A 13794-nucleotide genomic window follows, 5' to 3' on the forward strand; every position below is an offset into this window, starting at 1 on the left:
TCAAACTCCTAGCAGGCTAGGGCGTTAGTGACAGACGCAAAAGTATCAATGGATATTATTCCGGCCTGACCGAGAACCGACAGATGATTAGCCTATGCTGTGACAGAGCATCAGGGACGTATTTTCACTGAGAGGATGGGAGGTAGCTGCTGACAACAGTGAAACCCTACACAAGCTTGCCATGGAAAGGAGTAAGAAGGATTGGATGAAGGCAGTAGGAAAGCAGAGAGACGGAAGGGAAGGCATCTTCATGCGCTTATCTGAAGTTCCTACCAATGAATTACATAAGTATCACTATCTTTATCTTTATGCTATTTTCGTTCATCATCATATACATTTGAGTTTGCCTGACTAAGATTTACAAGATGACCATAGCTTGCTTCAATACTAACAATCTCCGTGGGATCGACCCTTACTCACGTAAGGTATTACTTGGACGACCCAGTGCACTTGCTGGTTAGTTGTGCGAAGTTGTGTAATGCCATGGTATTGAGCTACCACGTTTGTGGAGCCATTACCGGGGATTATGAGAGTTGTGAAAAAGTATTGTTCACAATTTCGCGCACCACTAGGAAAGGTCTTCCAAGGATGATGCATTCATCATCTTCCTTCCTAGTGTCTAGGATTATGAAATCAGCAGGGATGTAAAGGCCTTCAACCTTTACTAGCACGTCCTCTACTAACCCATAAGCTTGTCTCAATGACTTGTCTGCCAATTGCAATGATAACAAGGCAGGTTGTACCTCAATGATCCCCAGCTTCTCCATTACAGAGAGTGGCATAAGATTTATCCCTGACCCCAGATCACACAGAGCTTTTGCAAAGGTCATGGTGCCTATGGTACAAGGTATTAAGAACTTGCCAGGATCTTGTTTCTTTTGAGGTAGAGTTTTCTGAATCCAAGTATCTAGTTCACTAATGAGCAAGGGAGGTTCACTTTCCCAAGTCTCATTACCAAACAACTTGGCATTCAGCTTCATGATAGCTCCTAAGTATTGAGCAACTTGCTCTCCAGTCACATCTTCATCCTCTTCAGAGGAAGAATAGTCTTCAGATCTCATGAATGGCAGAAGGAGATTTAATGGAATCTCTATGGTCTCTATATGAGCCTCAGATTCCTTTGGATCCTTAATAGGAAACTCCTTCTTGCTTGAGGGACGTCCCAGGAGGTCTTCCTCACTAGGATTTTCGTCCTTTTCCTCCCTTGTGTATTCGGCCACATTGATCACATCAATGGCCTTGCACTCTCCTTTTGGATTCTCTTCTGTATTACTTGGGAGAATACTGGGAGGAGTTTCAATGACTTTCTTACTCAGCTGGCCCACTTGTGCCTCCAAATTTCTAATGGAGGATCTTGTTTCATTCATGAAACTGAAAGTGGCCTTTGACAGATCAGAGACTAGATTGGATAAATTAGAAGTGTTTTGTTCAGAATTCTCTGTCTGTTGCTGAGAAGATGATGGGAAAGGCTTGCTATTACTCAGCCTATTGCGTCCACCATTGTTAAAGCCTTGTTGAGGCTTTTGTTGATCCTTCCATGAGAAATTTGGATGATTTCTCCATGATGAGTTATAGGTGTTTCCATAAGGTTCACCCATGTAATTAACCTCTGCCATGGCAGGGTTCTCAGGATCATAAGCTTCTTCAGAAGCTGCCTCTTTAGTACTGTTGGATGCATGTTGCCATCCATTCAGATTTTGAGAGATCATGTTGACCTGTTGAGTCAACACTTTGTTCTGAGCCAATATGGCATTCTGAGCATCAATTTCAAGAACTCCTTTCTTTTGAGGTATCCCATTATTTACGGAATTCCTCTCAGAAGTGTACATGAATTGGTTGTTTGCAACCATATCAATGAGTTCTTGAGCCTCTTCAGGCGTTTTCTTTAGGTGAATAGATCCACCTGCAGAATGGTCCAATGACATTTTCGAAAATTCAGAGAGACCATAATAGAATATATCTAATATGGTCCATTCTGAAAATATGTCAGATGGACATTTTTTGGTCAGCTGCTTGTATCTTTCCCAAGCTTCATAGAGGGATTCACCATCTTTTTGTTTGAAGGTTTGAACATCCACTCTCAGCTTGCTCAGCTTTTGAGGAGGAAAGAATTTATCCAAGAAGGAAGTGACCAGCTTATCCCAGGAGTCCAGGCTATCCTTGGGTTGTGAATCCAACCATATTCTAGCTCTGTCTCTTACAGCAAAAGGGAAAAGCATGAGTCTGTAGACTTCAGGATCAACTCCATTCGTCTTTACAGTCTCACAGATCTGCAAGAACTCAGTTAAAAACTGATAAGGATCTTCAGATGGAAGTCCATAAAACTTGCAGTTTTGTTGCATTAAGGCAACTAGCTGAGGCTTAAGCTCAAAGTTGTTGGCTCCAATGGCAGGAATGGAGATGCTTCTTTCATCAAACTTGGACGTTGGCTTTGTGAAGTCACCAAGCATTCTCCTTGCATTATTATTATTATTTTCGGCTGCCATCTCCTTCTCTTGTTCGAAAATTTCTGAAAGGTTGTTTCTGGATTGTTGTAACTTAGCTTCTCTTAATTTTCTCTTCAGATTCCTTTCAGGTTCTGGATCAATTTCAACAAGAGTTCCTTTATCCTTGTTCCTGCTCATATGAAAGAGAAGAAAACAAGAAAAGAAGAGGAATCCTCTATGTCACAGTATAGATATTCCTTTATGTTAGTAGAAGAAGAAAGGGGTAGAAGAATGAAGAAGGATGGATTCGGATTTTTGGATGAAGAGAGGTGAAGAGAAGTGTTAGTAATTAAATAATTAAATAGAATAAGAAAAGAGAGGGAGAATTTCGAAAATAATTTTTGAAAAAGAGATTAGTAATTTTCGAAAATTAGACATAAAATGTAATTAAAATTAAAACATGAAACAATTAGTTAATTAAAAAGAATTTTTGAAAAAGGGGTGAGATATTTTCGAAAATTAGAGAGGGAAAAGTAGTTAGGTGGTTTTGAAAAAGATAAGAAACAAACAAAAAGTTAGTTAGTTGATTGAAAAATATTTGAAATCACAATTGAAAAAGATAAGGAGATAATAAGTTAGATAAGATATTTTGAAATCAAATTTTGAAAAAGATAAAATTTTTGAAAAAGATCAAATAAAAGATAAAAAGATTTAATTCAAAAATTTTGAAATTATTTACTTCACTAACAAGAAACTACAAGATAAGATTCTAGAACTTAAAGATTGAACCTTTCTTAACAAGAAAGTAACAAACTTCAAATTTTTGAACCAATCACATTAATTATTAGTGAATTTTCGAAAATATGATATAAAGATAAGAAAAAGATTTTGAAAATATTTTGAAAAAGATTTTTGAAATTTTCGAAAATTATAAAAGAAAATGAAAAAGATATGATTTTTGAAAAAGATTTTGAAAAGATAAGATTTTTAAAATTTGAAATTTTGACTTGACTTGTAAGAAACAACTAATTTTAAAATTTTTTTACCAAGTCAACCCAAAATTTCGAAAATTTGGAGGGAAATAAGGAAAGATATTTTTTTTATTTTTTTGAATTTTTAAAGATGAGAGAGAAAAACAACAAAAAATACTCAATGCATGAAATTTTTAGATCAAAACAATGAATGCATGCAAGAATGCTATGAATGTCAAGATGAACACCAAGAACACTTTGAAGATCATGATGAACATCAAGAACATATTTTTGAAAAAATTTTTGATGCAAAGAAAATATGCAAGACACCAAACTTAGAAATCTTTAATGCATGGAAAATATGAATGCAAAGATGCATATGAAAAACAACATAAGACACAAAACAAGAAAACATCAAGATCAAACAAGAAGACTTGTCAAGAACAACTTGAAGATCATGAAGAACACTATAAATGCATGGAATTTTCGAAAAATGCAAGAAAAATTTTTAAAGCATGCAATTGACACCAAACTTAAAAATTGACTCAAGACTCAAACAAGAAACACAAAATATTTTTTGTTTTTATGATTTTATGATTTTTTTGTGGATTTTTATTATTTTTTTTTCAAAAATATAGTTTTGAAAAACGAAAAATAAAAGAAAAAAATTTTGAAAAAGATTTTTGAAAAGAAAAATTACCTAATCTGAGCAACAAGATGAACCGTCCGTTGTCCATACTCGAACAATCCCCGGCAACGGCGCCAAAAACTTGGTGGACAAAATTGTGATCACATGTTCTTTGTACTTGTATAAAATTTAATAATTGGCTCTATTTGAATTCACAACTCCGTTCAACTAACCAGCAAGTGTACTGGGTCGTCCAAGTAATAAACCTTACGCGAGTAAGGGTCGATTCCACAGAGATTGTTGGTATGAAGCAAGCTATGGTCACCTTGTAAATCCCAGTCAGGAGGATAAAATTATGGAATTTAGAAAATCAAATATAAAAATAAAATAAAATGGATAGAAATACTTATGTAAATAAAGAGTGGGAATTTCAGATAAGCGTATGGAGATGCTGTGCTCCTCTTGAAACTCTACTTCACTACTCTCTCTTCCAATCCTTCTTATTCCTTTCCATGGCAAGCTGTATGTAGGGCATCACTATCATCAATGGCTACTTTCAATCCTCTCGGGAAAATGGTCCTATGCGCTGTCACTGCACGGCTAATCGTCTGGAGGCATCATCCTTGGTTGATAGCTACATCCCATCCTCTCAGTGAAAATGGTCCAAATGCTCTGTCACAGCACGGCTAATCATCTGTCGGTTCTCAATCAGGTTGGAATAGAATCCATTGATTCTTTTGCGTCTGTCACTAACGCCCAGCCTTCAGGAGTTTGAAGCTCGTCACAGTCATTCAATACCGGAATCCTACTCGGAATACCACAGACAAGGTTAGACTTTCCGGATTCCCAAGATCCTACTCGGAATACCACAGACAAGGTTAGACTTTTCGGATCCCCATGAATGCCGCCATCTATCTAGCTTATACCACGAAGATTCTGTTGGGGAATCTAAGAGATATGCGCCCGGCCTAAGGTAGAACAGAAGTGGTTGTCAATCACGCGCGTTCATAGGTGAGAATGATGATGAGTGTCACGGATCATCACATTCATCAAAGTGTTGTGCAACGTATATCTTGGAATAAGAATAAAAGAGAATTGAATAGAAAGTAATAGTAGTTGTATTGAAACTTGAGGTACAGCAGAGCTCCACACCCTTAATCTATGGTGTGCAGAAACTCCACCGTTGAAAATACATAAGTAAAAGGTTCAGGCATGGCCGAATGGCCAGCCCCCCAAAACGTGATCAATAGTCTCCTAAGATGAAGAATAAAACAAAACTGAGACCAAAGATGTCTAATACAATAGTAAGAGGTCCTATATATACTAGACTAGCTACTAGGGTTTACATGAGTAACTAATTGATGCATAAATCCACATCCGGGGCCCACTTGGTGTATGTTTGGGCTGAGCTTGATCTATCCACGAGCTGAGGCTTCTCTTGGAGTTGAACTCCGAGTTATGACGTGTTTTGCGCATTCAACTCCGGATCATGATGTTTTTCTGGCGTTTAACTCTAGACAGCAGCATGTACTTGGCGTTCAACGCCAAGTTACGTCGTCAATTTCCGAATAAAGTATGGACTATTATATATTGCTGGAAAGCCCTGGATGTCTACTTTCCAATGCCGTTAAGAGCGCGCCAATTGGAGTTCTGTAGCTCCAGAAAATCTATTTTGAGTGCAGGGAGGTCAGATTCCAACAGCATCAGCAGTCCTTTTGTCAGCCTTTTTTAGAGTTTTGCTCAAGTCCCTCAATTTCAGCCAAAATTTACCTGAAATCACAGAAAAACACACAAACTCATAGTAAAGTCCAGAAATGTGAATTTACCATAAAAACTAATGAAAACATCCCTAAAAGTAGCTTAAACTTACTAAAAACTACCTAAAAACAATGCCAAAAAGCGTATAAATTATCCACTCATCACCGGCCACACTTATGACATAGGGTCAAAAGAGCTTCGAGTCTCAACCTGGAGCACGTGGTGGCTAGCCACTGCTTTCTCCCAGGGAAACTCTCATCTCCATTAGTGGAAGTGCAAATCACAATTATCAATAATTCAGCATAAACATGCATGAATTCTCATCCATGGATCAACATCCATATCAGCCATCCGGCTCACGGTTAAATCCATAACCAGCCAATATCCATAGCATACACAGCTATTCCGGCTCACGGTTCAATCCAGAACCAGCCAATATCCATAGCATACACAGCTGTTCCGGCTCACGGTTCAATCCAGAACCAGCCAATTCATAAACAATTACAGCCTTTCGGCCCATGGCATAACAAGCACTTCCACCACCATCCTCCACATCTCACATGATCATCTTTGATCCTCATTGATCATTCATTTTTCCCTTGCTTCACTCGCAAGTTACCTCATCCACTAGCCCCTTTTTAATAGCTAGTCATGTCATAAAGATTTAAGACATAAATGGTGAGATCGGAGGCTAAGAAGTATGAGATTTGGCTTTGAAAACTCAAAAATCAACTTTGGGATGAAAAACAAGGCCACGCGTACGCGCACTCCACGCGCACGCGCGGATGGCTAAAAAAAAACTCATCGACGCGCAAGCGTCATGCACGCTAACGCGTGGCTTAAAATTTTGCCAATCGACGCGCACGCGTCAACCACGCGTACGCATGGGTGTTCTCGTGCCCCAGGCACAACACTGGCACAGTTCTGGCATAACTCTCTGGAAAATGGCTGGGCATTGGGTGCAGCACAATCGGCGGACCTGCGCACATCACGCGTACGCGTGGGTGGCATTTTCTGGAAGATCGACGCGTACACGCCAGGTACGCCTACGCGCAAGGGGTTTTTCTGCTAAAAATTTTCTAAGTTAAAAGTTGCAGAATTCACATATTCAAACCCCTACCTTCCAATGGACATAACTTCCTCATTTTAAATCATTTTTCACCCGTTCTTCGAACGGCATGGACATCCCGGATCAAATTTCATTTCTAAATAGATTTGGTACAAAACAGAGATCCGTAGTCCAAGTTATGTCCCACCAAAGTATGCCCAAAAACCATGTTTTTCATAAAAACAACAAAGTGCCATTTTCAAAACAAGCCATTTCCAATTCTTTTCAAAATCAATCAAAACATGCCAATTTCATCCCTTTTCTTTGAAATCAATCAAAATATATCAATTTCAACATCAAGCCTCCTCAACTCACACATTGACACTTTAACACAAATTACCAAAATCACTATCTCATCATTTTAACCCACTCCACCCAAATGGCTCAACCTCAAACATATTGACATATCATATACTATTCCCCATGCCAATTCTCAACAATATCAATTCCACTAAATCATCATTATACACAATCAATATCTTACTCACCATCAACATGGTTCAACCCACAATTCAACTATAACCATTCATCAAGCATATATCACAACATGCATATTTCTCATACATCACACCACCAAGGCATCAAATATCATCATCACATATATGACCACATCATATATCTCAATAATTCAACAACATCAACAATTCAATGCCTATCTTAGGGCCTCTAGCCTAAGTATTTCCTACCACATTACATATTAGATACGGGAAACCGAAACCATACCTTAGCCGATTTTCCAAGCTCAACCGGAGCACTTCCAAACCACTTATCCACAAGCTCTCAAGGCCTCAAAACCTCCAAGAACAGATTTTTTACCACCAAACCCTTTCCAAGCTTTTCAAAATCACCAATCAAGCTCCAATATCCACATATACACAACCTAAGCCACAACCATCATACCCATACACAACATCTCAAAACCCAAACATCATAAAACAACAAAATCACACTAGGGTTGAGAATCTTACCACACCCAAGGTCCAAGGAGACAAGATTAACCTTCTCCTTCAAGAGAGTTGGGTCCTATAACATCAAAGAGCCCAAAATCTCAACATGTTTGCTCATAAAACTCGAAAACAAGGCTGGAATTTCGAAGAGCAAAACGTAGCTTACCTCAAGATTAATTGTATGGGTTTTGTAGAGCTCTCCGCGGTGAACGCGTGGCCGCAAACAGAGCGGCAATCGGAGCTCTAGATCAAAAGTTATGGTGGTTTGAAGATCAAGTGAGAGAAAGAACTTGAGAGAGTGTTCTTCCTCCCCTCTCTTCAATTTTCAGCGAGTGTGTGTGTTGTGTGAGGAGAGAGAGTGCTGAAAACTAGGGTTTTGATTTAGTTATGTTGGGCCAAGGGCCCACTTTGGATCCGGTTGGCCCGGTTTGGCCCGTTCGGTCCAATCTTGGTCCGAATTCCATAAAATTGGTACCGAAATTCTCGTCTCAATCTCCTCTATCACATTTAGCCATAAAAATCACATTTTAGTCTTTCTAGAATAAATTCTCATTTATGGGTTAATTAGCTGTTAATTAACCGGGTTTTACATTCTACCCGCCTAATTGGGAATTTTGCCCACAAAATTCAAATGCAATTACCTGAGAATAAATGCGGATAATCCGTTCGCATCTCCGACTCAAGTTCCCAAGTGTGTTCCTCAACACCGCCTCGACTCCATGCCACTTTGACTAATGAAACCTCTTTTCCACGCAACCGTTTGATACTAGTATCATCAATTCTGACCGGAGCCACTAGAAGCGTCAAATCTTCCCTTAACTGAACCGACTCAGGTTTCAACACATGGCTAGCATCAGGAGTGTACTTCCGAAGCTGCGACACGTGAAACACGTCGTGCAAATTCGAAAGATGAGGTGGTAGAGCCAATCGATACGCCACCGGTCCAATCTTCTCCAGGATCTGAAATGGACCAATGTATCTAGGATTCAACTTCTTTGCCTTAATCGCCCTACCTACCCCCGTAGTCGGAGTAACCTTAAGAAAAACATGGTCCCCTTCCTCAAATTCTAAGGGCTTTCGCCTCTGATCGGCGTAACTCTTTTGACGACTCTGCGCCGTAAGCATCCTATCTCGGATTTCTTGACCTGTTCAGTAGTCTCAGCCATCATTTCCGGTCCCAACAAGCTTTTCTCTCCAGCTTCATACCAACATAGCGGAGATTGACATTTCCTCCCATACAAGGCCTCATACGGAGCCATTCCAATGCTCGCATGATAACTATTATTGTATGCAAACTCCACTAATGGCATATACCGATCCCAACTCGCCGGTTGGTCCAAAACACAAGCTCTCAACATATCCTCTAGTGTTTGGATCGTTCTCTCAGATTGACCATCTGTTTGAGGATGGTAAGCCGTGCTTAAGCTTAATCGGGTTCCAAAAGCTTTCTGAAATGCACCCCAAAACCTTGAAGTGAAACGAGGATCTCTATCAGAGATTATAGTAGCAGGTACACCATGAAGTCTCACAATCTCCTTTATGCATAACCGTGCTAGCTCCTCAAGGGTGTAAGTCATACGAATGGGTAAAAAGTGAGCTGACTTCGTCAGTCGGTCCACAATCATCTAAATAGCATCAAAACCAGCACTAGTTCTTGGCAATTCTGACACAAAGTCCATTGCAATACTTTCCCACTTCCATTGTGGAATCTCTAAAGGTTGCAACATCCCGGAAGGTCTTTGATGTTCAATCTTTACCTTTTGACAAGTTAAGCACTTTGAAACATATTCCGCCACATCATTCTTCATACCTGGCCACCAAAACATCGCCTTTAAATCATGGTACATCTTAGTACTTCCCGGGTGAATGGAGAATCCGCTTTTGTGTGCCTCCTTTAAGATATCATGCCTCAAGGTGCCAACATCCGGCACAATAATCCTACCCTTGAATCTCCATAACACATCTTTTTCCTCCGACACTCTCCACTGTTTTCCTTGCTCAATAGCCGGTAACACCTTCCATAACGCTTCATCATTTTGATGAGTGACAAACCCCAATTTGACGGTTTATCTTGTATTGAATTTAGGGGATTTTATCACCTTTTACCCACATTTATTCAATGAAATAGCATGGTTTTGTATATTCTCCTTTAATTGTGCTTAAGAGTGAAAACATGCTTTTTAGGTCTTAAAATAGATAAATATAATTTACCTTGATTCCATTAGATGCCTTGATATGTTTGTTAAGTGATTTCAGATTTAGGAGGCAAAGATTGGATTAAAGGAATGAAGAAAAAAGCATGTAAAGTTGGAGAACTCATGAAGAAATGAAAGAATCGGAAAGCTGTCAAGCCGACCTCTTTGCACTTAAACGACCATAACTTGAACTACAGAGGTCCAAATGATGCGGTTCCAGTTGGGTTGGAAAGCTAACATCCAGGGCTTCAAAATAATATAAATTTTGTCATATGTTGCTTCGCGTTCAGGGGCGCGCACGCGCACTTTGCGCGCGCGCGCCGATTTTGTCCGTGGCTCACTTTAATGAAATCGTCCCTAGCGGTTTTAGGAGCCTTGTGGGCCCAATCCAACTCATTTCTGATGCTATTTAAGTCAAGTATTGAAGGGGAATCAACATACTTTAGATACTTTAGATACTTTTGATCATTAGCTTAGTTTTAGGAGTTAGAGATAGTTTTAGAGAGAGAAGCTCTCACTTCTCTCTAGGATTAGGAATTAGGGTTAGATTAGGATCTCATAATTCTAGGTTTAATTCAAGTCTCCTTCTACTTCTACCTTCAAGTGGTGATTGCTACACTTTGGTTCTTCTTTCTATCCCTATCCTCTTGTTGTAATTTCTCTTATTTTGTTTCTAGGTTTTGTAATTGAGATATTCTTGTTCTTTTGTTTTCTTTTAATAATGCAATTTGAGATAATTCATGTGATTGTGATGTTGTTGATTGTTGTTTTGTTAATTCTTTGTAATTGTTGGTTGTTGATTCCTTTTATTCTTACAAATAAAAATGCTTTCTTTCATTACCCTCCAAGTGTTTGATGAAATGCTTGAGAGGATGTTAGAGTAGGATTTTATGTTCTTGGCTTGAGAATGTAACTTAGGATTTCTTGAGTCACTAGTGTCCATTTGATTGCTAGTTGATAACCATTAACTCTAGCCTTCATTAATCCAATTAGTGGAAAGCTAGGACTTATGGACTAGGATTGATATAACTCACTTGACTTTCCTTTGTTAATTGATTTAAGGATGACTAAGTGGGATTAATCCTTGCAACTACCATACTTGTGGCTAGTGATAATGATGAAGACCCTTGACAACCAAATCTTGCCAAGACCATTTTGTTAATAAAGTTTTCTTACCATTTACTATTCATGTTTCTCCTCTAAAACCCCAAATATAACTCACAACCAATAACAAAACACTTTATTGTAAATCCTAGGGAGAACGACCCGAGGTTTAAATACTTCGGTTTATAGATTTTAGGGGTTTGTACTTGTGACAAACAAATTTTTGTATGAGAGGATTATTGTTGGTTTAGAGACTATACTTCGACGAGATTTCATTTGTAAAATTCTATACCATCAAAAATCCATTCGTCAAAATGGCGCCGTTGCCGGGGACTTGCAATGGTGTTATGTTATTGGTTATTGTACATATGTGAATATTGTGAATAGGTTTATCTTTTGTTTGTTTCTTAATTTTTGTTAGTTTTATTTTGTTCTCTCGTTATGAATTCTCACTTTGGCTATGAGTTTGGCTCTAATTGTGTTGTAGGAAATGTGGACTTTAATGGCAACATGTACCATGGATGGAACCAACAAAGATGGGAGGAGCCTCAAGGAATTGATCACTCCTATTGGCAACAACCTCTGGATACTTATAGGTATAATTCCCATCCTAATGCATGTCAATTTAACGGCTATGATGACTCTTTTTGTGACACTCAACAACCACCATCATATGCCTATGAATCCTATCCTCAACATGAACCTCAACCATTCTCACAAGCCTTTCCATACCAAGCACCTTCTTATGATCCATATCCATCATACAACCAATCACCCATACCATATCTTTATGACCATTATGAGCAAGAATCTTTAGACCCACCACAACCCTATCAAGATTACTACCATGAACCACCTCAACACTCACCATCTCCATACCCTTACCAAGAAGAACCACCTTCCTATTATGAACCCTCTCTCCAAAATAATGATCCTTCCTATTCACCCCAAGCCCCACTAGACGATCCTCTTACTTTGTTACTTCAAGGACAAGAAGCTATGAAGCGGGATACACTTGAGTTTGTGACCAACTTGACCAAGGTAGTGTCCACCTTAGCCTACCAATGCTTGAACACTCAAGGTACTTCCGTGACCCTATGTGCAAAGTCAAAAGAAGAGCAAAGCATGAAGGAGAAATTGGAAAATCCGGTGAAGAAGGAGGAGTCAAATTTTGTATTGGAACAATTGGAGGAGCCTATGATCATTGAAGAAAAGGAAGAGGTGGTTAAAGATTTAGGAGATGTTGAAAGTCCATGGGAATGTAGCATCATGGAGAACTCTTCCAAGAAGCTTGATATTGATGTTGAGGAGGGGGCGCAACCTCCAAGGCATATCATCGTTGGAGACTTGGAAGAAGCTTATCAAGAGATGGATTCAATCATGGATGAGTTTCTCTCTACAATGGAATCCTCTCCCATTGGACATGGAGTTGAAATTATAGAAGAGTGTGCACAACCTCCCATATCCTTGGTGAACAATGAAGAAGAGAGTGAATCAAAAGAGAGCTACCAAGAGGAAAAAGTTGGCATGGTGTATATTGAAATTGAAGAATATGAAGAGGTTGATCAAGAGATGGATTCATTCGTCAATGAATTCCTATCAAAAATTGAATCACCTTACATTGGGCAAGATGAAGTTCTTGAAGACAACACCAAGCCAAGTGAAAAAGGGGAAAAGGTTGAAATTGAAGAAGCTTGTGAAGAGGTGGAAACAACTAAAGAAGAGCACAAGGAAGTAGACCTTGCATTGTCTAAGTGTGGGGAGGTCTCCCTTCCCAAGTCACCATCCAACACAACATTCAAAGCTCTTTGTGGAGTCAAAACTATAAGAGAGTTGTGTAGTGGTTGGAAACATCATTCTAAGCTCATGACGGTTGTAAGCTCAAAATTCAAGAGCAATGGTTGGTGTGGAACCAAATGGCATGGGTCTAGGAAGTTGTTTGGAAGCTTCTTTGAGAATTCCAAGGCCATACCACCCGGATGGAATAATGACGATCAATTTAAGGACGGGTGTCAAAACAAAGTGTGGGATCCCGGATCGCACAATGAAAATCAAGTTTGGGAGCTCATGGTTTGTGGAGAACTCCATCAAAGCTTGAAGATATTGAAATTGAAGAATGGAGCTTATTGGAGATTCAAGCATTAGTGGAAGTTCCAAGATGAGTACAAGCACAAGCCCCCTTGAGAGGAGCTCCCCATAAGTCCAACTTAAGGACAATAAACAAAAGTGCTAGGTGGGAGACACCCCACCATGGTAACATCTTTTCATTTTCTTTCTTTGTACATATTGGTAGAATTAGTTTAAGTTCATGTTTTTATTGGTTTGTTAAGTTTAGTTAGAAGTATAATATGATAAATAAGGTTTTAGGGTGTTTTGGTAGCTGTTTGGAGGATTGAAAGGCTTGGATTGGTGTAAGAACTTAGAAAAATATTTTTGAAAAACAGAACACCATCCACGCGTGCGCGCACATGACGCGTACGCGCACCTGAGCATTTTTCGACCACCCACGCGGACGCGCACTGTACGCGTACGCGTGGATGCAAAAAATTCGACTCCAGCCAAAAACCCGAGAGTTAGGCCTGCGCTGTGCGAACATTGGGCCTAAGGCACAAGTCTATGCACGCGTGCGCGCACTTGGCGCGTACGCGCACATGATC

At 39.4% G+C, this 13794-nt stretch overlaps 1 non-coding gene across 1 annotated transcript; it reads left to right on the top strand.

Annotated features, from left to right (window-relative positions):
• The first annotated feature begins 1983 nt into the window (after positions 1-1983).
• On the top strand, positions 1984-2087 carry LOC130951646 (small nucleolar RNA R71). The gene has a single exon (XR_009074048.1). It is a non-coding gene; the product is annotated as a small nucleolar RNA R71 (small nucleolar RNA).
• Positions 2088-13794: the final 11707 nt, after the last annotated feature.

Source organism: Arachis stenosperma, chromosome 1 (assembly GCF_014773155.1).
Source record: "Arachis stenosperma cultivar V10309 chromosome 1, arast.V10309.gnm1.PFL2, whole genome shotgun sequence".
In the NCBI taxonomy this organism is placed as follows: domain Eukaryota; kingdom Viridiplantae; phylum Streptophyta; class Magnoliopsida; order Fabales; family Fabaceae; genus Arachis; species Arachis stenosperma.